The sequence below is a fragment of the Globicephala melas genome, chromosome 17 (assembly GCF_963455315.2).
Source record: "Globicephala melas chromosome 17, mGloMel1.2, whole genome shotgun sequence".
NCBI lineage: Eukaryota > Metazoa > Chordata > Mammalia > Artiodactyla > Delphinidae > Globicephala > Globicephala melas.
The window spans coordinates 67,965,062-67,991,371 of NC_083330.1; the positions used below are offsets into that span (position 1 = coordinate 67,965,062).

General features: G+C 41.7%; 1 long non-coding RNA gene across 41 annotated transcripts in view; it reads left to right on the forward strand.

The window, feature by feature from the left end:
* Positions 1-26,310, forward strand: part of LOC115863234 (uncharacterized) — a 402,728-nt gene that overhangs the window by 330,503 nt on the left and 45,915 nt on the right. For 4 of the 41 annotated variants that reach the window (XR_009559457.2, XR_009559474.2, XR_009559470.2 and 1 more), the window contains one exon: positions 21,701-21,915. The exons of 34 other annotated variants lie outside the window; for them this stretch is intronic. This is a non-coding gene — a long non-coding RNA (uncharacterized lncRNA). The remainder of the gene's footprint in view (positions 1-21,700; positions 21,916-26,310) is intronic. 3 more of the 41 variants (XR_009559460.2, XR_009559469.2, XR_011376837.1) reach the window with 1 other exon arrangement.

Genomic DNA, 26,310 nt, shown 5'->3' on the forward strand with positions numbered 1-26,310 from the left:
AATTCTGGGTCATACATTTGTTTAAGTCGTGTACAGCAGGACTTCTCAGGGGCTGTCATGTACTAATCAACATGGTGAAATACAGAGGGGGACATAGTATATAACATAGTCCAGACGTATTTGACCACAAATTTTTTCTTATAGAGCATCTCACACAACTGCAGGTCAATGGAAAGCATTCCAGATAATCCAGAAAATGTCAACGTGTATATAACGCATTATGTAAAGTATTATTATTATTCCACCTGATGGGAAATGGAGCCACTCACAACAGTTTGGCTGACTGGGAATCAGGTTGGCTGAGTTTTAGCCACAGTTAGCTTTTTTTTTAAATTTTGCGGTACGTGGGCCTCTCATTGTTGTGGCCCCTCCCGCTGCGGAGCACAGGCTCCGGACGCACAGGCTCAGTGGCCATGGCTCACGGACCCAGCCGCTCCGCGGCATGTAGGATCCTCCCAGACCAGGGCACAAACCCGTGTCCCCTGCCTCGGCAGGCGGACTCCCAACCACTGCGCCACCAGGGAAGCCCCACAGTTAGCTTTTTTTGAGCTGTGTCACTCTGGGCAAGTAAGTCATGTAATTTTTCTGAATTTGGGTTCCTCATCTGTGAAATACAGATAATAATTCCTGTCCTGTCTACTTTGCCAGGCTGTTGAGAGAATCAAATGAGATAATGAATGTTAAAGAAGGGACATCCTTACCACCACCCCCCTCGCTAAACCAAACCAAACCAAAACCCAATACTACTACTGTGCTACTGTGGACGCCTAGAAAAACATTATTTCTGGTTATCGCATCTCTGTACTTAATTATCATCAATGAGCAACACATTAACATTTAGTTTATTTATTTGAGCAACCTGGAGTAAAACCCAGGGAGTGGCTGGCTGTTGGCTAGAAGTCAAACAAAACAAAGAATTAATTGGAGCAAACGCTGTGGAGTGTGCCAGTCTGTGACATGCATGGAAGCAGGCAAGAAAAGCCAGTTGCCTGGACAGCGTAGCGGAAAGAATGAAAAGAACAGGGATTGTGTAAAAAAGGCTCAGGAGATAAGAAAACCTGAAAACACAACACTGTAGAGAGCCTGTAAAACTGCAGTGAGGGGACTTCCTTGACGGTCCAGTGGTTAAGACTCTGCGCTCCGAGTGCAGGGGGCCCAGGTTCGATCCCTGGTCCGGGAACTAGATCCCACGTGCCGCAACTAAGACCCGGCACAGCCAAATAAATAAATATTAAAAAACAAAACCAAACAAAACTGTGGTGATGTTGATAAAGAATGAAAGATCATCTTAGCTATGGTGGTGGCATGGTGCCCTGCAGAGTCATCGAAAGGCACTGGGTGTGGTCATTCAGTGAGTGTCAGTGGGACAGTGTGGAGACTCTAAGCGGGCAAAGTTCTGTGGGTTTTTGTGAAGTGCCTATTCAGGATATTTGGTTCACACCAGGTCAGCAAGCTCTGCTGACGTTCCCTTTCAGATTCTAAACACTGCCAGGTTCTCTTTTTCTCTAGGGCTTTTGGTTGTGATTGACCAGTGACCTTGGGCTCAGGATTCTGATCCCACAGACTAATTCACACTCAACAAATCGATGTACACATCTTGATGTATTTGTGGGCCAAGCCTGATGATGATGATGACAATGATAATGATGATAGTGTTAATTATGACAATAAAAAATATAGCATCCATATGACAGTTTAGAAAGGCACTCATACCCAGTGCCCTCTGCTGTCAGCAGAAAATGAAAATGCCCATTTCAAGATGCCTAGAAGGGAACAGAAATCACCCAGGTGGTATGTGCAGAAGGAGGGGTGTATGTCAAAGCTAGGAAGGGGCTGCCCCCTTTACAAAAGAGGCTGGAGAGATTTGAGTGAATGCATTCATGTTAGCTCTGGGTATTTGAGAACGTCAGCCAGGAGAGCTAATTCTCTGATACTATCATTTCCCACGCCTCCATCTCAATACATACGTGTATCTCCTCGAGTCTCTGCACAGATATCTGTCCCTGCGAAAAAGAAGCTCTCCTAAGAGCCCAGAGCGGAGCCTCAGTGTTTTATATTTTCATAATTTCATGCATAAAAGAATCAGTAGGGAGTGTATTTATCAGTTTTGCTGCATAACAAAGAACCCCCCTACTCCTTAGATCTCAGTGCTTATAATCACTAAAATTTATTTTCCTTTCATTTTACATGATGCCTACAGTCAGCAGGACCTCTGCTTCAGGCTGTGTGTTGATTATGGGTCAGTTCCATAGGGTTTTGTTTGTTAGTTTGTTTTTGCTTTATTGATTGATTGATTGATTATTTTTGGCTGTTTTGGGTCTTCGTTGCTGCACGCGAGCTTTCCCTAGTTGCGCTGAGCGGGGGCTCCTCTTCGTTGCTGTGCGCATGCTTCTCATTGCAGTGGCTTCTCTTGATGCGGAGCATGGGCTCTAGGTGCGCGGGCTTCAGTAGTTGTAGCATTTGGGCTCAGTAGTTGTGGCTCGCAGGCTCTAGAGTGCAGGCTTAGTAGTTGTGGCGCACAGGCTTAGTTGCTCTGCAGCATGTGAGATCTTCCCGGGCCAGGGCTCAAACCCATGTCCCCTGCATTGGCAGGTGGATTCTTAACCACTTTGCCACCAGGGAAGTCCTCCATAGGCTTTTTTGATCTGTGACTGCCTTGGAAGGAACAGCCCCAAAGCACAATGGGCAGTTCTGGCCGAAGGCAAGAGTCTAAGAACGCAACCTCGGGTAGGCAGAGTCACCTTAGACCTTTGCAGGGTGTGGCTCACAGTCCACTGGCCAAAGAAATCCAATGGGCCAAACCTAACAGTAGAATTGAGAAATTCACTGGCCCTGCAGGGGGGTGTGGCAAGGGTTTGTATGCACAGACCTTTTACAGAAGACTGAATTGTAATACAAATCATCACAGGGGTTTTCTAAGCATGCCAATTCCAGGGCCCATCTTCAGCTATTTTAATTCAATAGGTCAGAGTAAGTAATAACAGTAGTAGTATTAATAATAATAAAATCAATGGCTAGCGTTACTGTTTGCCTTTTATGAGCCTGACACTGTGTTAAGTACTTAACGCATGATGTTTAGTTTAATCCTACGATCTCTCTCTGAAATAGGAACAAGTATGATCTCCGTTTTACAGGTGAGGAAACAGAAGCTCAGAGAGGTTCAGAAACTTCCCCAGGTCACACAGCTAGTAAATGGTAGAGCAGGCATATGGATCTGTGGAGTGGAACTTCTGAGCCCCAAGTCTTTTTCAGTTTCCCAAATATGCCCATCTCTCTCCTGCCTCAGGACCTTTGCACTTCCTTTCACCTCAGCCTTTATAACATTTCCTTCCTTTCATTCACTTTATTTCTCAAGTTTCAAGTGGAAACATCACTTCCTCAGAGAGGCTCCCTGACCTTGGCCCCTGACTGATCCACTTTGTGGGTCTCCTAGATTTTCTAAGCCTCTTCTGATCTTCTGTGCTGGAGCAACTTTCTTGATGGGCAGCCCAACCTTCTGAGTATCACCTGGCCTCCTAACACCTCAGGCTGTCTCAGCGTTCCTCAGGGAAGGCAGGAGAAGGGAACGAGCCAATAGATACATCTCTCTCCCTTCCTTCTCCTGGACAAGCTGTCCAAGTTTTCCCATCTGGCCCATCGTCTGAGCCATTGGCTGTACTTTCTTGCAAGGCTGGTGCCAGCTTGGTAAACATCACCTTGCATCTGCTTTCCCTTATTCCTTGCCTCGCTGCCCTGGACTCCACTTCCCAATAAAGCCTTTGCAAGTAAGCTTACTGCAGGCTCTGCTATCTTGGAAATCCAGCCTGAGGGACGACCCCCACTGCCACCCCGCCTCCTACTTACACTTGACCCCCACTCTTCTTTCTCTAATACCCTTTACCCTATACTTTTCTCTCACAGCTTTTCTCATACAACTGGTAACCATATATAATATGCACTTTTTTTTTGTCCACACCATGCAGCTTGTGGGATTTTAGTTCCCTGACCCAGGCCCAGGCAGTGAAAGCATCAAGTCCTAACCACTGGACCGCCAGGGAATTCCCAATGCAGTGATGCAGTGTTTTGTTTTGTTTTTTACCACTGTGTTCTCTGCACTTGGTTCATGCCCAGCACATAGCAGTTGATCAACAAATATTAGTAAATGAATGTACATGTCTAGGCTTGAGTCCTTGCTTTGTCTGTGTTGCTTTTTTGTAGGTTGCTAAAGGTCTCTATGCTTCATTTTGCTTCCGTTTTGGGAAAATGAGACTGGGTATCTGTTTCAGAGGGTCTGAGACCAAAATGTGGTGATCAGTGCAGATGTTCAATAACCGATCATCATCGCTGATATTGTTAAACTAGACCAGCGATGGGCAATCTTTTCCTATAAAGGGGCAGAGAGTAAATATTTTAGGCTTAGCAGGACAAATGATCTCTGTCACAAAGACTCAACTCTGCCATCGTGGTGTAAAAGCAGCCATAAGCAATATCTAAACAGGTGGGCTTGGCTGTGGTCCAATAAAACCATATTAACAAAAACAGGGGGATAGGCCAGATTGGCCCTCGAGTTATACTTTGCCAGCCTCTGCACCATACAGTCTGAGCAGTGTGAATCTAAAAGTTCGTAGTAAGCCACATCAACAGATTGCAAATATTCGTGAACTTTCTAGGCAAAGCTTATCTCTGCATTTCTTTCCAGTGTTAAACACGTGCGATATTTTCCTGGCAGTGACAGTGTACTTTCAGGGAAGTCTGTGTTTTCAGAGTTTGAGTTTGTTTACAATATTTCTCTAACAAGTGTGAGTGGGGAGAGTCTCCCCACATATTTCCTCTCTAACTCGTTTTTCCCTGGTAATGGTGTACCTTCTTTACCTACCTCCAGAGCTAGTCTGTGGAGAGAAAACTTGGAATTTGGGAGACCGGAACTTTACTTGTCTCTCAGGTAGAAACTTTGTTATATAGCAAATCTATTTAGAGTAAGTGGTTTCCTAGAAAAGATATGAAAGAAATGATCCACTTGAAAAAAAAAATGAGTCAAGTCTTTGGAAGAGGACAGATTTTTTACATATAAACATATATAAAATGGAGTCAAGAAAACAAGACAAGTCTGCTTTAGAGAGACCGTTAGTAGTTTTTCAGGCCTTACTAAGTGTCAGGTATGTGGCAGAGGGACCAGGATACCATGATTGATGGTTCATCCAGAACTACGTGGAATGTGGTTCCCCACAGGAAAACTGAGGTGCTGTTAACAGAAGAAGGGGGGAAGGGATGCTAGAGATTAAAAATTGCAGCTGGTGTGGGTAAGTAGGAGGTGGCTGTCTCACCTTTTTCCTGTGAGCATCAGCTCACCTCTGTTGTGCTGATGAAAAAAGATATTGTGAAAAGCATCTTATCCATCACCTGGTACAAAATAGAGCTGGAATAAATGGAGGCTACAGGTTTTCACGTTTCTTTATTGTAATTATGTATAAAACATGACACGTCACACATCCTAAGAAGGATTAAGCCCATCTGAGCTGATCACATGTTTGCTAGACTCTGATGCACATCACCGAGGGCCCATGCACTGCACACCTTTCTGTTCTTCCGTCCTTAGAGTTTTGACAATGACTCTCCTCATGGTTGCAACATGGCTGCCTCAGCTTCAAGCATCATGTCTTCTTCTTAAGACATCGTTTCAGATAAGAAAGGAGGGAATGTGTGCGAAAAGGGCTCCTTTCATGTATTAGGGAGGGAATCTTTCCAAGAAGTGCTCCTCCTTACGTGCCATGGACCAGAAGTATGTCACATGTCCAGCCCCAAACCCGTCTCTGGCAAGGCGAGTGCAGTTACTATGATTAGCTGTAAAGCATCGTGATTCATCCACTGGGGCTGGAACAAGGAAAGGGTCATGGCTATGGGGCAGGCAGTACTTTCTTTGGCATCTCTCTTTCCTTCTCATGACTAGAGAACATGTCTGTTTTGTTCACAGTTCCTAACGCAGTGCCTGACCTAAAACAGGCACTCAATATATATTTGTTGGGGAATGAATAAAGTAATGGATGAATATACTGACTAGGTTGGCCTTTTTTCTCATTTATTCTGGTTTCCTCATTTCTCTGAGTCTGGCTGTCCTGGAGCTATTCTTCCTGTCTGAAGATGAGCCCTCCTAAATTTGGTAACATGGTAAGAAATGAATCTGACCTATCACAGTGCTCATTTGCAGCCTTTGGTGTGGGTTGATCATTGTGGTCAAGGAGAGGACTGGAAGGTACATTCAAGGCCTGCTTGCACGGGCATGACCAAGACCATTCTCAGCAAAATGAAAAATCACGGTACCTTGTTCTCTTTCATCTTCTCTCTGGGCAGTTTCCTATGGCTTTTCAAGCTCATCTATTAGAATGTCAACAAAATCACAGAGATCTGCAGAAAATATTACAGAGAGATGGTTTGAAGTCACCAAGCACCTTGGAAGCATTAGTTTATTAAGCATTTAATGAGATAATTATAAACCTCTTCCACTGAGCTCATAGCTCAAAATGTCTAAACACCCTCTCTAGGTATCACTTAGTTCATCCAGTTTGAATGAAGCAGTAGAAAATATTTTCTTTTAAGTAGGTGATTCTCCTGGATTTTTCATGATTTCAGTCTTGTTTGCCCCCATTATTGGGTCAAAATGGGCACTTTTATGCTCGATTCTAGAGTATTCTTGGGAAGGAGATAGAATGATAGAGTGATTGTCTAATCTCAGTTGAATCTCATCTCTATCACTTATTAGCTGTGACTCACTAGGTAAGTTGCTTAATATCTCCAAGCCTCCATTTTCTCATTTGCAAATTGGGGCAATAATTGAGGACGTTCTGGCACAGTATTTGCAGCAAAGTACGGGTGCAGTAAATGCTGTTATCGGTAATTGCTTTTTGCCACAACATGTTATGGTCTTCAGTCTGCCATCGAAATGAGCAGCTTCTACAAAGACAGCTGTAACTTTGTCATATTTGAAAAGCAGATATTGCTCTTTGGGAAACCCCAATGTCAGTCCAATAATTGTGAGGCAAAGAATACATCTGTATTGTTGGCATGGTTCTGGGCACTGGGATTATATTCAGAACCTGATGGGGCCTTTCAGGTTGCTGAGAGTGACTCTGACCAGTCAACTAAGGGTGGTTGAAAAATACCCATGGAATTGATGTCTATTTGTTTTGCGTAAATGAGCTTCTTTAGGTTGAGTTGGCTAATCATGTCAGTCAAATGGCCACTTCAGGTTTCCTGAGTTGATTCCGTCCTGCGGTTGGGTGTGAAAGATGAGGTTATGTAATGTGGCAGCATGGGAGCCATAGAGGACCAGGGGCTGGACGATGTCGGTCTTCACCGTGCTGTCCACTAACGCATGGTCACTTCATCAAGTCACCTCAGCATTCTGGGACCTCTGACCTCTAAAGTGAGAATTTGGTACCCACCCATATAATTTAGCTGGTTACTGCAGAGTAAAGATGAGAGGATTTTGTTGTGGTAACTATTATTACTGTTACTCAGCGGGATCTGAGAGGAGAGTTTCTTCAGATGCCAGAAATTCCTTGGGTCAAGGACTGTGAGAACACTTGTCTTTCTATGATCAGTTCTTTCCAACTATCTGGATAAAATTCACACTAAATGTAAGAGGAGCTATTAAAAAATATCTCTGACTGGATCACCTGGAAATCTGAATGGACTAATGTGGAAGTTTGGTTTCTGAGAAGCACACACTAGGACAGGAGGAAATGCCCAAGAGATTTGTTGGAGGAAACACCTGTGAAGAAAGAGGAGGAAGTAGAGGAGGCAGGGAGAGCTTTCAGACCCCAGTACAGGTCTCACACCTGTGAAAGGAGAGGGGGAAGGAGGAATTGGGGAGAAAGAATCTCACATCGGAGTGCACATCTAAAATCTAGTATTTGGCTAGCCAGTGGGAGTCCTTGAGCCCAAACTGCCCATGACAGCAGTTCTCTGTCCTGCAGAAATGGGCTACGGCTAGTCACCTTGCCATCCTCAGTCATTTGCAGGGAGCATCCTTTGGGGGGGGGGGTGTGGTCTTGGCACGAACGCAGTAGCGGGCCCAGCAACAGGGCATTTGGTCAACTATGCTTCTCATCGCGGAAGAGTTGAGCAGTACGTTTTCATGGCCACCCACCAGATTGTCAGAGGTTTTCTCTTTGCAACACAGGTCTTAAGGTGTTTGAAAAACAAACCCAAACATTTGTGATAGTGTAGGTTTTGTACCCCAAATCAATGTTCCATTCTGTCCCTTGACTTTCACTTCCCCCTCTGTTTCAGCTAGACCAATCATGTTGAAAACCCCACCCAGGTTTGTAGAGTTCCTCATTTGACAATTAAAAAAAATCTGTATGTGAATAAGTCACAGGAACTTCCTTTGTTTTACCTCCTCAATGAATTATGATTTACTCTCTTGGGTTTCCTATGTTTTCCGCCTCTTTACACACCCGTCACTCTTTTAGATGGGAAAGGTCACTGAGGTCAGTTTGCTTCTCTGCCTTCCAGTCGGACCAAAGGGACCCAGTTATCCAAAGGGTTTGGACAAGAAGCAGATCATCCAAAACGATGTATGATAGAAGGGAAGAATTCTAAGGAGGTAATCCACAGATGACGAGAGGGAGGCACTGGAAGTGTCTGTAGGCTTTGCTGAACGTACAGCATTCTTGAAATATGTCATCATCATGGGATACTGCCTGGGTGATCACTGAGGGACTGCACTAGGATTTTGACTCTAGAGTCAAAGAAAATGGTTGTTTATTAGCTGTTGGAACAGTGGTTGCCTTCTTTCAACAGAAAATAGGTTATTTTTCCCATTGAAAACTAAGTTTTGTTGATGGAGATTGTTTCAGAGACTAGCCAGACACTCCCTAGACCTCCTTCCTCTTCCTCTGAGCATACCACTGGATGAAATTTCCTGCCTCCTTTATAGTTAGATGTGTTTGTGTAATCAAGTTACAGCCAATAACAAATGGGCAGAAATGGTGAATATCACTTTCAGATCTGTCGTCCCTGCCAGGAAATTCTCATGTTCTCTCCCATCCTTTGCCTGCTGGTTGGATGCAGAGGGTCCAGTGGAAACTCCAAGGTCCTAGAAAATGTCAGAGCCATTGAATATAGGAGCCAGGGTCTCTAGTGGTCATGGCTCATAGGCCCAGCCACTCCGCAGCATTTGGGATCTTCCTGGACTGGGGCACGAACCCGTGTCCCCTTCATCGGCAGGTGGACTCTCAACCACTGCGCCACCAGGGAAGCCCCACAGCCGAATTTTTGAGTAAGTCAAAGCAGTTGTCTCATCCAGATAAAACAGAGAGTGTGTGGACGCTGTTGATGAAGAATCATGCCAAAGGAAGGGAGACCTGGTGGAAGGTCAGTGAGCTCAATTCGGCAAGCAATGTTTGAACAACATCTTGAGTGGAGCACCGTGCTCAGTCTTGAGACTAAGGGTGGGTGAGACGTGTTTGCTGCCCTCAAGGGCTCAGTGCTATAGATACAGACTTACAGTACAGCTCGACAAGGCAACAGCTATTCGTGCAATGTACAGAAGAAGCTAGGAGCCAGAAAAATTAACTTCCCCTGGGAATGGGGTGCAGGAGTGGATTCTCAGAGGTGGCACCTGACCTGGGCTTTGAAGATTAACAAGGTGGGTAAGGACCCAAGCAGGTATGCAGGGAGCATTTCTGGCAGAGAGAGGAAAAGAGAAGAGCAGGGATGAGACCGACACGAACTCACCGTCCCTTATGTATAACCTTGAAATCTAATATACTGTGAAAAGCAAAATTTTGTCACCCATTTTGGGTAAAAACTGAGCTGACAAACTTATTTGTCAGTAACACTTGCCTTGAATGGCCACGAAGTTATCTGTACCCTTTATTTATCCCACTTAGTGTGTGTATTCACATGCTTCACTGCAGAAATATTAATGTGTTTGGTTACGGGGTATACTCTAGTCCCTGCTAAGGTATTTCATAACTTCTCTATACTCACTACATTACCTCTCTAAAATCTAAAAATGTGATGAATAATACACCAGGATTCGAGTTTTTAGAACTGTACTAATCAGTTACCTTTGTGGGGTGTTTACCATTCACAAAGTGCTTATGATCACATCGGATGGACGGCTTCTTTCTACAACATGGAGTCACATGGCGGTTTTCCAGCCCTCCAACTTCACCTGGCATCACCTCCATCTCTCTTGCTGGGCCACATTGGCCTCCTTTCTGTTTTGCGAATCAGCCCAGTGTATTGCAAGTCTCGGGGCCTTTGCGCTAGCTGTTCTCGCTACTCTGAAAATTCTCCTGGCCCATTACGAATCTCATTCTCGTTCTTGAGGTCTCCAGTTTAACGTCTGTCCCTCAAAGAACCTTGCCCTAAGTCTACCGCAAATGGTGGCCTTCGTCATAGCACTTATCACAGTCTATAATTATTTTGTTTATTTCTTTGTTTATTACACATCACCCACTTAATGTAATGTCCAAGATGGCAGGACCCCTGCTTGCTCTTCACAGCTGTGTTCCTGATGCCTGGTGCGATATTTGTAGAATGAATGGATGAATATATCAATGAACAGGCTATAAAACTCAAATCCTTTCTAAGTCTATGAGCTCCTTGCTGTCAGGGTTTTTGTCTTAGGGTGATGACATATAATGGAAAGACCATAGGTTTTGTTCTATGATCAGACATAAATTTGCTGTGTGACCTTGGGCAAATTGTACCACCTCTCCGAGCCCAGGTTTCTCTTTTTTCGCCTAACGAAACTAATAATAGTACCTCTCACATGGGAATGTAAGTGACAGAATGATAATAAATGTAACATTTCAGCATGTTGCCTGGCACATTGTAGGTGCTTAATAAATGCTGGGTGAAATGAGTGAATGAGCCTGAGGAAGACATAGAAGCCTTTGCTCCTTTCCCTGCCCTCACACGGTGCCCCTACCCCTATCTAGCCATAAAGGATCCAGGTGAGATTAGGTAGATGGATAAAGGATTGGAACCTAACAGCAAACAAGCCAATATTGAGCACTTACTGTGTGCAGCTGCTGGGTTAAGGACACTATAGGACAAGTGGAGATGACTGAGGCATATTCCTTGTTCTCAAGGAGGTGGCATTTCAACATGGCATTTAGCATTTGAAGATATTGGTGGATGGAGACGTGTGGGTGAGAAACAGCATGGTCAAAAGGCATGGTCACAGGAAGAGGATAGCGGTTTGGGGAATATTGAGGAATCTAGGATGTGAGAAAACAGAGGGAAAGACATAGCTGGAGAGCTGGTTGAGCTCAAACGCACGAGAATTCTGATTGCCGAGCTGAGGAAACTGGACTCGATTCTGTAGATAATGGTGAGTCAATAAAGGCTCTTGAAGAGAGAACAGAAATGACCCGGCTAGCAATAGGAAGGATGAACTGAGAAGAAAACCCTGAAATGGCCCCAAAGCAGGCAGTCCCTCTCAGTGGATTGGGTCAAACACCTTTGTCAATAAACGAGGGTTATAACATCTTGAATTTCATTTTCAATCAGTGCAGGGACTCTCTAATAGTGGACCATTGGGAACTAGAATTGTTCTCTTCCCTGTGGGGAGAAACATGGGAAGCTGAGGTTTTGATCCCTGTCCTAAATGATCTTCCTTCAGTAGAGGGGAGAAGAGTCCTGCTCACCTATTAAGTCACACTTGTTCAATCAGCTCGCAGTTTTCGAGCTCCTGTCACAAGTCAGCACTGTGCTAACGGCAGGGGTGTAAGAATAAAGGCATATCACCTGTTCTCAATGGGTTTCACAATCTACTGGGAGAGGAACACAGTGACTGCAGTGGGTGGCTAAGAGCCACCAAGAATGGAACCAAAAGTGATATGAAAATTTAGGAAGAGAAAACGAGTCATAGGGGCTGAAGTAGTGGAGAAAGACTTCTCAGAGCCCATGGACTTCAACTTCAAACTCATTCAAGGGATTTTGAATGATTGCTTTGGGGAACAACACAGAAGAGTAGGAAGACAGCATTGTATAGAGTAGGAGAATGAACATTTTGGAGTCTGACTACCTGGGTGGTATGGATTCTGAGTCCACTCCCTACCTGTGTAATAGTTAACTAGAGAAATCACTCTATTTCCTAGTCTCCTCACCTGTAAAATGGGAAAATGGGGGAAACTCACTAGTACGACTATGGAAAGCATATAGCAGGTGTCAGCAAACTTTGTCTGTAAAGGATCAGATAGTAAATGCGTTAGGTTTTGCAGGCCACGTGGTCTCTGTTGTAGCTACTGAACTCTCCCACTGCAGTGTGTTATGACCTGCATATTTGTGTCTCTCCAACATTCATATGTTGAGACCCTAAACGCCCAATGTGATGGTATTTGGAGGTGGGGCCTTTGGGAGGTAATTAGGTTTAGATGAGGTCATGAGTATGGGGCCCACATGATGGAACTAGTGCCCTTATAAGAAGACAAAGAATTAATCTCTCTCTGCTCTTCACCATGTAAGGACACAGTGAGAAGACAGCTGTATATGAACCAGGAAGAGGGTTCTCGCCAGACACTGAATCTGCCAACACCTTGATCTTGAACTTCCTGGTCTCCAGAACCTTGAGAAATAAATTTCTGTTAAGTCACTGGTCTCTGGTATTTTGTTATAGCAGCCTGAACTCAGACAATGGGGAACGCATTGTAGACAATAGATAAATGAACGGTTATGTCTGTATGCTAATACAATTTTATTTATGGACACCAAAATTAGATTTCACATAATTTTCACATGTCACAGAACATCATTATTATTTTGATTCCTACCCCCATCATTTAGAATGTAAAAATCATTCTTAGCTCTTGGCTATACAAGTGGTGTGCTGGATTTGTTGATTTGGTCTACAAACTATAGCTGCCGGCCCCTGAGATATATAATAGAGCAAAGGGTTCTAAAGGTTAGCTGTTATTATTGTTAATCCCACTTATCATATAGGAAAATGGACTTTAGAGAATTCATAAAAGACCCTGGACAAGAATGTCAGTCCTGTGGCTCTTCATCAAGTGCTCTGCCCAGTGAAGGGGGAAGAAGGGCACAATTCAAGGTAACCAACTCTGGGTTCCTTCCGCCCCTCGAATTTCTCTCCACTTATCATCTCTCTTTACATATTATTTTTAGAACTCTCAAAATGGCAGCCCCAAGAAGGCAGAATATCCAAAACAGAAGAAAAAAGGAACTAAGATGAAGGGAAATACCTTTTTCAGTGAACACTAGTTATTTACTTTGAATTTGGCCATTAATCCCAGGACGGAAATGAACCAAAATTTACCCAAAGACACTTAAGTATGAAGAGTTAAAAGAAAAGAGTATGTTTTGGATTTTTTTAGTTTAAAATACATTAAAAAAAATTTTATTGGAGTATAGTTGATTTACAATGTTGTGTTAGTTTAAAATACATTTTTGAATTTAATGGTCTGTGCTTTGCTCCCTTCTCTTAGCTCAGCCAGCTTCCGTAGTACCTTTGTCCTCCTCATTTTCTGGGGAACAATGGATGTGGCAAATAAAACTAGGTGTAAATCACTGTGCAAATAAAATGAATAAATATGATGTGCCTGGAAACAGAGCTTAATTTGAAGTGGCCTTCTTCCCTTAGCCTGGGGAAATACATATCCTACATTTGTGTGTTGCCTTGGTTTTTTGAAGGCTTCCATGTACAGTTAGCTCATTTGTTTTTTGCAAGTCTTTTTAATTGTCAAAAAGGTGTTTGCATGCTCTCCAAATGTACCATTTCTTCTTCTTCCACCCCAGGGTAAATCAAAATGAATTGTATTGTCAATGAATCGCAATGAACTTTCCCTTAGCTGGTTGCCCTGCCCCTTCCTAGTCTTTAATCAAACCACATTCAGGGTCATCTTTCAGAAGCACACATGCTTAACATCCTTGGGTAGCTCCCCATCTGAAGATTTCTCTACCTTTCCAGTTACATCTCCTTTTCCACTGTGGACTCGGCACTCAAGCCACTCCACAGTTTACAGGAGTCAATGCTCCCTCACATCTTTGTGCCTTCTTTCACCCTGTTTCCTTGGAATTGAATGCTTTCCATCCAAGAATCAGCCTACCTTGAGTGCAGACCAGAGAGAACAAAGGATGCAATCTGAGGAAGTTCTATAGCCATCAAGTCTCTCAGTTTTCCCTCACTCCTTTCAAACCCCAGTTTCGTCTATTATTTTGAAGAATGAGAAATCCAAGAGTGGGAGTACCAATCCACGCTACAGTCTCAAATGTACTGGGTGCTGGGAATATACAGCAATGAATCATCCTTCAGTGAGCCTGCAGCTAGCAGGGAAGATAAGGCCAGTCCATGAATTCCCAGAACACCAGGCAGGAAGTTATAAGAAGAATATGTATAAATAGAGAGTTCCGTATAAAGCTCAGAGGAGGGAAAGGCTATATTAAGCTGGAGCAATCAGAAAAGACATGTTGGAGCATTTGCTATGTGATTTGGACCTTGGAAACGAGAAAGATTTGAATAAGTGAAGATGCTTTGGAAAGTGGAAGAGTGTTGATGCCAGAAGTTCATTCCACGCAAAGCCAAGGAGGTGGAAGAGAGCTGGGCTTTCAGAGAGAACAAAGAGACTCCGCTTCTGAAGAGCGAGAGGAGCTGAAGAAATAAAAGGAGGAAAGATGGATCAGGGCCAGGTGGCGGAGGAAGCAAAGGTGTTAGCTGATAACTCACCCGCAGATCCCCAGACAACAAGCCAGCTGCACACTCAGAAAGTTTTCCTTCTGATTCAAGCTGGCAAAAGAGGTTGCCTGGCAGGGGTACCCCAGAACTTCATCAGAATGTGGCTTGTCTGCTTTTAGACAATCGGCACAGTGGCGCCAATACTTTAGAGCTGTATTAAAATACTTTTGTTAATTTTGGACTTGTATTGAGTTTATTAGAAACGTGCACCCTGAAATGAGAGTTAGGGACCCCTTGCTGATAAAACCCCAATACTGAACAGAAAAAGCCAGAGAAATGTCAAGTTATTCTGTGTGTACCTGTGTTCACCTCTTGCAGAGAAATCATAGAGCTTTGCTAATGTCATGCTCCCAGATGGCTTTTTAAACGTGGGAATTACAGATACCTGAGCAGTAAAAGAAAACTGTACATGAGAATGAAGATAATCAAAGAATTACCTTTATTTGGACATTTTCTGTGTAAGACGGTATTCTGTTGGCCAGAGATGGACCTTGACTCCTGGGCTGATCAGACTCTAATTAGATCCTGAGTCCCACCACCTATCACAGCTTTTCTCAAGTGGTAAATGGATTACTTCTTAATTCTTGTCAGCAAACATTTTCTGGTCCCCAACGAGGCATCAAGAACTGTGCTATATGCTAAAGTAGGTGGAGGAATGAAATGAAATGAAAATCGTCTTACTTCTTGACGTCCTTGCTGTCTATTGGGGTAGACACAGATCCACAGACCTTGTGAAAGCAATGTATTAAAGGATCAGATGGCAGTAAGCACAGGTGCCGTGGGAGCCCTGAGGAGGAACATCTCCTTAGTCTGGACTAAAGATTTTGAGAAGGGCCAGGGAGGGTTGACTGAAGAAACTGACACATCGGTACAATTAGAATCTTCTCTCCTGTTGGTCCAGCTTTAAAATCACAGCATCTCAAAGCTGGCTCTCCTCGAAGTTAGAGCACCTATCGAATTTAATTGTCATCCCTTGCTTCACCGTCTGAGCTGTGGTAAACTTCAAAGGACTTCGACTGTTTCTATTTTGTGCATGTTGTGTCTCCACCACATAACAGTATCTGACGCCTAATAGCTTCTTGTAAATATGGGTTGTGTGTTAAGGAAGAAAATATTAGCCTAGGAATTTTCACCCTCACTCTCCAAGCGCTAAGGGGAATTCTGCTGTAATATTTAATGCATTCCTCATTCTGAGCCAAGTCTGGAAGGAAATGACAAAAGAAGGAAAAGCAAGTTAGAATGTTGGACCAAAAGGAACTTGGAAATCAGCTGATTCTATGCCTCATTTCTACAGATAGAAAATGGAAATTCAGAGAAGTTATATTATAACTGTTAGTGCAATGTCACCCATGTAATTAGCAGCAGAGCGGGTCTAAACACAAGGTATCCTGATTGCAGTACTCCTTTCCTGTGAGGCATACGTATTATTTTTCTATCAGTTACAGATATGTAGGGAGGGAAGTGCAAAGGATTCTGGAAAGGGCTTATTTCTTTTGCCACCGTATAGAATAGTCTGGATCCTAAAGGAGCTTCACGTTGCAAGGAAGGCTTTGTTTAACGGAACATTTTGTGTGATAGGTTTATCCTCTACAAAACCCCCACATTTTAAAGGATGTGTTCTTCCATGCTAAGTAATTGCTTCTGGCAGTAGCGTCTTTTACTTTATAAAAAAAAAAACCCCTTCTCTTGCTTTCATCTGATATCTCAGTAAGGCCCCAGAGGGAAATGTTGGGAACAAATGCTTGTTCGAGCTGTAATATTCCCTTGAAAAGTGAAGCTTGAAATCCTTTAGGGAGCCCAGTGTTCTTTCAAAATTGATTTTGACATTGTAGAACTACATCCTAACTAACTTCCATGCCAAAATATGTTGTGACTAGTGTTTGGATAGTTGAAAGAATATTAAAAAAATAAGTTTTCATATCAAGAGCAGAAGAACAAATGATTTGTATGCTGTGTGACCTGGGGATTATCCTTAAAAAGCGTTTTCTAAAGTGATTATAGGAAGAAATGATGAGAGTAAAAGATTACTTGGCAGGTATGAGATACTGTCCTAATAGAAAAGATTAAATGAATCCCCCACCCCCGCCAAAAAAAAGCACCAGGGAGAAACAAAATAAGAAAACTCGTTATCGTATTATCAACAATAAAAATCCATGATTTCTAACATTTATTAAACACTCACCATATGCCGGGCACTGCTCTAAGCCCTTGTAGGAATTAATGCCTCTAATCTTCCCAACAACCCCATGAGGAGGGTGCAGTTAATAGCCTCATTTTAAAAAGAGTGAAATGAGGCACAGAAAACTACTGTAACTTGCTGGAGGTTACAGTCTAGGAAGCAGTGGGGTTCACGTTCAAACATAGGGAGTCGGGCTCCAGAGTCCATGTATTTTTTATTTTTTAAGTTAAAAATTTAAATACCAAACTAACATGTGTCCTGTGGGCACACCTCATGATCCCAAATTCCACTTAACATGAATGGACAGGTACGCATACAAATATTTATGTACAAGGATGTTCAGCAAACCATTACTTCCAATAATGGAAACTGGAAACAATCCAAATACTGAACAATTAGGGGTGTATTAAGTGCTCAGTTGAAAAAATGGAAAAAAGAAAGCAAAACACAGAGAAAAAAATGAAATCCCTCATAATCCCTATACTCTGAAATAACCAGGAAGAAATTGCTGAGCTTGTCTTTCCAGCTTTTTTCTATATTTTGTTTCTGATACAAAATTGGGATCATACTGGATATATTGCTTTATGATTTGACTTTTCTATGCAGATAGTATTATAAATCCTTTTCAAGCCACTAGTTATTCTTCTACCACTTATTTTAATGGCTTCAAGGTGTTCCTTTATTTGTACATATCATGATTTATTTAAACGTTTTATTGTTGGATCTGTGCTCTTTTAACCATTATTCTATGATGCCTTAATGGATGGTAACCCACTGATCTCTAAAAGTAGCACAGGCTCTCTAACTTGGAGCTCAAGACATTGAATGATTTGCCCTAACTATTCTAATTTAATCTTCCTGTCTTTTATAATTCACTGACCCTGAATTATAGAATCATTTGTTCTAGAAGTGTAACTGGGCATCTCTTACAGCACTCGTGCAATTCCTCTTATGGCATGAGTAGATCTACCTAATGATCTAGCTATATTCTACTAGGCTGAAAACTTATTGCAGGCAGAATGTCTGCCTGAATCAACTTCCTAACCACATACGAGAGAATTGTGTCATACACTTAGTAGATGCTCAGTAAGTGTTTATGGAATAAATGAAGGTCATACATATTATTTTTAACAGTGTAAAAATTTCAAATATCTAATGATGGGGGCAAGTTGAATAAACTATGACATACTGGTATAAAGAATTTTGAACAATAATTAAAAGGAGAAACACAACAAAAGAGAAAAGGTCTGAAACAAAGCAGAAATAGAGTTAAATTCTTAAAACCAGATCCCTTCATACCTCTTCCAAACTTCTGTTCACTATTCCTCCACTTAGTCTGACTTCTTTGAATGGTTCACTGCTCACAAGCCTACAGTTCTCAGCCTCCTTCTTATCTGAGAGCTTCTGTAGCTCTTTGTATCACAGTACATATCAGAGAAACCAGAGCACAGCTGGGGTTTAAGGAATGGTTGTTGAATGAATGATCAATGGAGAAATATGGGTAGACAACAAGACTTCGGGCCCTGGTCTTGATGCTGGCATCATTATTCTCCTATCTTAGCAGATTTTCTTAAACTGTTCTGCCTGAATCCCCAGGAATCCACACACACACAAATTGTGGCGATTATAATAGAAAAAATATATTTAAACTTATTAGTAATGCACAGGCTCAGCAAAATGTCAAGTTTTTCTAATTTTGCTGGAATGAAATCAATTTAGTGTAGCAACACAGCCTCATGCTAATTAGAAGCCTTAACTGGCATCTTCAATTAAGAAAACTGTGAACCATCAAAATCACTTAAAAATAGTATTTTAAAAAATGGGTACATGATCTTTTAAAAACTTAAAGCCTGTTGGGATAAAAATAATTAGTATAAAAAACTGAAAACTGTTTTTAAAAATTGGGATTCAGTTTTAAAATCCGTAAAATGGAGATTGATTGATCTTCTAGGTAAATCTCAGATATTTATATCCTAGGTACAGATTAAAATTACCTCAGTTCCTATCTTTGTCCATTGTTATACCATCAGAAGGCCAAGGTCCTGTCTCTTTGTCTATTCCCAATTCCTATATCAGAGGTTGGGCTATGTTAGTTGCTAAACAAATACTTGTTGACTAGATAACTGAACAAGCTTTGAACACTTTCTGAAAAGGAATTATATCCCAGGATATAAGTGAACCATTTAGGGAATAATGATGAGTTAGACCATATTGACTTTTACAAATGGGAACTGTGAGGCCACTTGGAAACAGACAATTGGCAAGTTGAATAACTGCATTGCTGGTGGGAAGGGAATTAGGTAGGAACTCAATGAACCAAGCATCTCTTTGGGAATGGTCACAGACAGTGGGAACAAATAGGTAGCAATTTTTAGAAAGAAGAAAAAGAAACACAGACAGTTATTGCCTACCGAATTTATCCATCCTTGCTGCCCACAAGTCTCTTTCTTTAGTTCATGAATGAAGAACTAAAAAGAACATGACCCATGAAGACCGAAGCAAGGGCTCAAAAGATAGAGTTTGTAATGTAAGGATGAGGATGTTGATGAGGACGACAATGATGCTTATCAACATTTTATGATCATTTGCTATGTACAAGACACCTTGCGTAACGGAGTAGGGCCTAACGGAAGGAGAGAAGATGATAGATTAAGGAGATTAAATAAAATCATTAAGTAAAGGACCTTAATCTAAGAGGAATCAATCAACTTTAAGTCTTCTTTTCACCCATTAGGGTCAAACAGACCTATATTTGAATACAAGTGTACCAATTACTAACCATGTGAAGCTTGGTGAGGTGCTTAACCTCTCTGAGCCTCAAATTGATTACCTGTAAAAAGGGGAAAGGAACACTTAGCTTACAACACTATTGTGAGGATTTAATGAAATATTATATATGGAAGTAAATTGTTAACTGCTACGCAAATATGAGATTTCAAAGATTAGCTATTCCTATTACTCAACAGTTAGATAAGATGTACACAAACATGAATAGTAAGCAGTGGGTGATTGTGTAGGAGTGGGAAGGAGAGCCATGTGGTAAAAGCTGAGTGTTGAGAGGCGAGAGAACTAATGGGAACCATATCACATCGGGTCTGCAGACCCATTGTCTACAAAACACTTGACTTTTATTTGAGTGGAATGGAGAGCCGGTGCAATATTTTGAGCAGGGCATGAAAGGCATAAAATAATGTGTATCTTAAGAGGATCACTTTGGCTGCTGTGCTTAGAATAGACCGTAGGAGGTTAAGGCAGGAGGGGAAAAGTCAGGAGGTTATTACAGTAATGCAGGTGAAAGATAATGGTGGCTTGGACCAGAGTGGTAGTGGTGGGTTGGTGAGAAATGGCTGAATTTTAATATTTTCTGACGATAGAGCCAAGAGTATTTCCTGACAAATGTGGGGTATGAGAGACAGCACAGATAATTCCTATTCCTGGATTTTATTTTATTTATTTAAAACAATTTTTATTGGAGTATACTTGATTTACAATGTTGTCTTAGTTTCAGGTGTACAGCAAAGTGAATCAGTTATACATATACATATATCCACTCTTTTTAAGATTCTTTTCCTGTATAGGTCATTATGGAGTATTGAGAAGGGTTCCCTGTGCTATGCAGTAGGTCCTTATCAGTTATCTAATCTTTATATAGTAGTGTCTATGTGTCAATCCCAATCTCCCAATTTATCCCTCCCCCGCACTGTCCCTCCTGGTAACCACAAGTTTGTTTTCTACATCTGTGACTCTATTTCTGTTTTGCGAATAAGTTCATCTGCACCATTTTTTTCCCTTTTTTTAAAGATTTCACATATAAGCAATATCATATGATTTTTGTCTTTCTCTGTCTGACTTACTTCACTCAGTATGACAATCTCTAGGTCCATCCATGTTGCTGCGAATGGTATTATTTCATTCTTTTTTATGGCTGAGTAATATTCCATTGTATATACGTACCACATCCTCTTTATCCATTCCTCTGTCAATGGACATTTAGGTTGCTTCCATGTCCTATCTATTGTAAATAGTGCTGCAATGAACATTGGGGTGCATGTGGTTTTTGAATTATGGTTTTCTCCAGATATACGCCCAGGAGTGGGGTTGCTAGTTCATATGGTAGCTCTATTTTTAGTTTTTTTAAGGAACCTCCATACTGTTCTCCATAGTGGCTGTATCAATTTACATTCCGACTGACAGTGTAGGAGGGTTTTCTCCGTACCTTCTCCAGCATTTATTGTTTGTAGATTTTTTGATGATGGCCATTCTGACCGGTGTGAGCTGATACCTCATTGTATTTTTGATTTGCATTTCTCTAATAATTAGTGATGTTGAGCATCTTTTCATGTGCTTTTTGGCCATCTGTATTTTATTCCTAGATTTTCACCTAAGCAACTGGAAAGCTGATTGCCATCTTCTGAGATGGAGAAGCAGCCAATGGCCTAAGCTTGGATAGGAACGATCAGGAGTTTGGTTTAGGACATGTTGAGTTTGAGAGGTTGGTTTGGTATCCAAGTGGACATATCAAGTTGAGAGCTGAATTTTAATCTGGAGTTTGGGAGCTAGGTCTGGGCTAGAGACATAAATTTGGGCATTGCTGGCATGTAGATAGACGGTATTTAAAGAGATGCAGTGCAGCAGACAACTGCTCTTTTCCCAAGATTGATTTCACCTTGTTTTAGCCTAGGTCTAAGAAGTGGGGTTTTCCCTAATTTCTCTTCCCTCCATTCTTCCTTCTACCTCTGCACTACCCCAATAACTCCATGATACATCATAGGATAGAACCATCCATTTACATCTTAGGTCCCTTGTACTTTGCTGGTTTATTTTTCTGTCTCTAGTCAGCTTTCCCAGTGCAGTGACTGCCACATGTTGTTGGGATTTTGGTCCAAGCCACAGAAGAAGACAGTGAAGCTAAGTGATGCAGGAAGTAAACTCATGACCTTAGATTCGGGAAACTGGTGCACCAACCACTGAGAAACCAGAGATGGAGGATTTTTGCACAAGCATGAGCAGAGTATAAATCAACATCTCTGCCTTCAACAAAATCCGCATCGTAAGTGCAAGTTTGTTTACTCTGTATATTCTGTGGGACAAATGCTTGGTATTTATTCAGAGAGGATACTGGAGAACCAGGAGAATTGTCTTTTGCTTTCAAGTAGTGTATACTTTAGAGGCGGAGGTCAATGCTTATTCATGAGAAACCATATCACGTACTCAGGGGAAAAGAAAGGGATGGATGGAGGGGTTGCTGAGAAATGAATTACTCTTATTTGACCATCACGTTCTAGAATAAATGTCAGGCCATCTGGAAAGTCTTCATTAATTCCTCATAAGAATGGTCAATAGATCCATGATCCTCCAGAGAATACTCCTATTATTTTATAAGATTTATTTTATTATTGCAAAAATAATGTACCTTCTTTGTAAAAAAATCATAAAATAAAAATAAACAAGAACAAAAACACAGAAAATTTCATGACCAGAGACGACTGTGAGATCACCTTTTGGGTATTTTTTTCTATGTATTTACTTATTTTACAAAAATGAGATCACACTGTGCTTCCTTGTCGCCTTTTCTCTCACTTGACAATAGAGCTGAAGAATTTTCCATGTTGTAAGCATTTGCCTACAACATCATTTGCCTATCTGCCTATTATCGGTGTCATGGCTATATTATGAAGGTGATGGTGGGCTTGGGGCTTGTTTCATTTTATTTTTCCTCAGCATCCAGGACAATGATGGGTAACAGGATGTTCTTATAATCACAGAATATTAGAGAGCTCAAAGCTCCCTCAGGCATCATCTAGTTAATTTCCTATTTTGCAGATGGAAAAGTTGGGACTCAATGTGTTAAATGGATTGGCAGTTCAGGTGGTCAGAAAGCTGCAGAACCAGAATCAAACCCAAGTGCCTGGACTCCAAGCATCACATCCTTTCACTACAAAGTTCACACTCAGAGTAAACCCAACATCTGTGAAACAGACATGCAGTAAAAAGAAAAGGGTATACTTGGGCAGGAGAAGTTTGGGGAGGAAAGGTCTCTTGTGGTCCTTTTGGAACTTTCAGTTTTACTTCAAACCCTGAGATGTCAGAGGTTCATAGAAGGGTGAAGTTGCAGCATGAGGTACAGGGAAGAGGCAGCTTGAGGAAAGAAACTTAGGAGCTCAGGTTTGCAAAACCCACGGTTGTGCAGTCACTCAGCTCCAGCCAACACTCTGAAGGATGCAACAAAGCACTAGGAAAGTGAATGGCCACCCAGAGTCTCAATTCTGGTTTCACACTATATCTGAAGGGCTCCCATCCCTCAGCATTGGCCTCTAGGAAGCCTAATAACATTTCAACTTTGCTCTTGGTCAGGAATGGTTTTTCAGTTTGACTTTGACAACCCAGAATGTTCCTGACTTCCCAGAATCACTCTCCAAGCCTCCTTGCTGTGGAGGGAGGAGAGTGGTGCTCAGAAAGCTTCAGAACATATTCAGCTGTGAGTGAAGAGCAAGGAATGCTGGGAGTTCCAGCCTGCTGTTGACATGACATCATCCTGCCAAATCCTCTTCATATTTCCACTGGTGTGATTGACCTGAAATGCACATGGGCTGCGCCACTTCTTCCCTAAAACCTTCCACGGCCTCAGGGTAAAGTTCACACCCCTTTGCGTAGCATTCAGGACCCTCTACCACCTGACATTTGCCCACCTCTGCCTCATCTCTGCCATTTTGTCTTCAGCAACACCAAACTTCCTATGGGTTCCTGTACAGAACCATCCTACTTTTTTCATCCAGTTCCTGCTTTCTGGAGTGTGCTTCCTCTTCTTTTATCCAGGGTTAATCTCACTTAGCTAGATTTTGTACCCTCTCTGTCTACTTAAGTAACTCTAAAATTCCGTAATCTGTGATAATGTCTGAAATATTCTTGGGAATTTTCAGTCAAATGATTGAACTTCATCCTGAGTCTTATACTCCCATCTGGCATCAGTGCTCTTTCACTCAGTGGCACATTCCAGATGAGATCAGGTGCGTTCAGGGTGGTCACAGAGTAGTGGCACATTCCAAATCACTGGACACCTGTGGGGAGCAACAACTTACCAGACTTAGAATCTAAACAGAACCCTATTGCTTATTTTTCCCAGCTGCAAATTATCTGGATGGCATAGACGGTTTTCTCTAGTCCTGCACTTAGAATATTTACTTAAATACTGGCAGTGATAAAATTGTGGGAAAGAAATTGCACATTCATCAAAAGTAGGCAGCCTGATAGAAGTGCATAAACATGGTAGTCATCTCAAAGTTAAATTACCATATGTACATGGTTGGCTTGTCATTTATGTACTTATATATTTGTATACCCATCATCCTTAATCACTTACAAGAATGAATGTGTGCATTTAAGAACAAATGTTTGTGACATAAGCTAATGGCTAATTGAAAATTTCTTCTTAGAGGAGAAAGCTGGAAGACAATACCAGAAAGGACAAAAGCTTTGTAGAAAGAACAGCAATACTTGCTAATACCATACAGTTTGATTTTAGCTCAGCCTAAAGGAAATTCCTGCTGAGATGCCTGAAAATTATTATTTTTAAAGCATGCAATACCTAGCGAAGAGAGAGAGCTCATCTTGTCAGAAGGAACACTGAATTTAGCATCAGGAAACTTGAGGCCAACTCCTTGCATAGCCTTTTCTGGGTGTGTGATCATAAGAAATTCATGTAACTTCTTCAAGTCTATTTCCTCAAATTTAATCTGGAAATAATGCTGCAGCCTTGCTATTAGATTTGAAAAACACAAAATACATGAACTTACGTTGAGGTGCTAATTAAATCTCATTTGCATTAATATGTTATTTTTCTATTCCCATCTGTATCATAAAAATCAGGGTCATAGAATCCAAAAATACTACTGCTACTAACACTGTTACAACTGGTGCTACTATTATAGCAACAATAACAACAACTACTATTACTAGCTGATATTTATTGAGAGTGCATTATACATCTACATTGTTTTGGCATTTTACATGAATTAATCATTTATGTCTCTTAAAACACCTAGGAAGTGGCTACTATTATTTTCTCCATTTTATGAGCAAGCAACTGGAGACCCAGAGAAGTTAAGGAACTTGCCTAAGATCACACAGTTAGTAATTGCAAGACTGGGATTTGAACCCAGGCTTAAACTCCAGAGTTCTAGCATTAAGAATTATACTTTCTTCCCTATCTAAAAATAATAGTAAAATTACCTTACCGTTGGATTGTTCTTCGTTCTCTCATAGAGATAATCTCATTTTATCCCTCCAGCAGTCCTTTGAAATAGAGGTTATTATCTTTTACAGACATGAAACTTGGGTCAAAAAGATTAGGGGATTAGCCCAATGTCACCCTGCTCCAGAATAGTAAAATCAGATGGCTGTCCCACTATGGTGGGAACTAAGAACTTCTCCCATCCTGTTTCTGGCTCTATTCTGCTTTTGCAGGCACGTCCCCCATTGAATATGCCTTCCACGAAGACCCCAGCTGAGTCCTGGTGTGTTTTTATTTGTTTTGAAAGCTCTCTCTTCTCTGTCATTCTTTCTGGCACTGTCTGTGACGCGTGAGACTACTTGTTTCTTCAAGCATCATGTGGTTCTGCAGAGCTTAGATGGAGTTACAATGGACTTCCAGATCAGATGTCATTGGAATTTAAGGGAGTCATCCTGAGAGGAACACTCCAGGTGAAATGAACCTCTGAGGTCAAGGTCACCTCCTCTCCAGACTCTGAGCTCACCACTTATCCACACTTCCTCTGAGGGAAACACAAGTTCCTCCTTAAATAGAGCCTCCACGATGTCATTGCTCTCTGCAAATTTTAAGCGTGCACTCTATTTTCTATTGTCTGCAGTTCTGAATACTCCATAATCTGGCCTTGATTAACCTGCCTAAGCCTGCCAGCCTTTTGTCTCACAGTTATGTCATCTTTCTCTGCGCTGTCTCAGAATCCTGTGCTTAGGATGTTCCTTCAATTAGAACTCTCTCTTTAAATGCTTGGCTTGGCTAACATAGTCTCAGCTTATATGTGACCTTCCTTGACTCCCTGAACCACTCCTCTGCTCTTCCGTGTCATGTAATCTCTTTAAAAAAGGATGCTCTTCTCATTTCAGCATTTGTTACGTTGCCTTGAGATTGCCTGTTTAATTGACCATCTCCTGAACTATGCAATGAGCTCTTTGGGGACAGTGGGTTTTGGTATCTCCTATAATGCCTGCACATAGTAGTTGCTCAATAAATAGCTGTTGATTAAATGCTTATTTCTCTTTCTGAAGTCACCAAATACTTTGAAAGGATCTCTTATTGATGTCGTTGCCTTCTAGACTGTGAGTTTTCTGAAGACATTCTGCCTTATTCAGCGCTGCATCTTCAGTGGCTGGCATGGAGGAGGCACTCAGTAAATGAGGAATTGACCAGAATTTCAGATCCTCT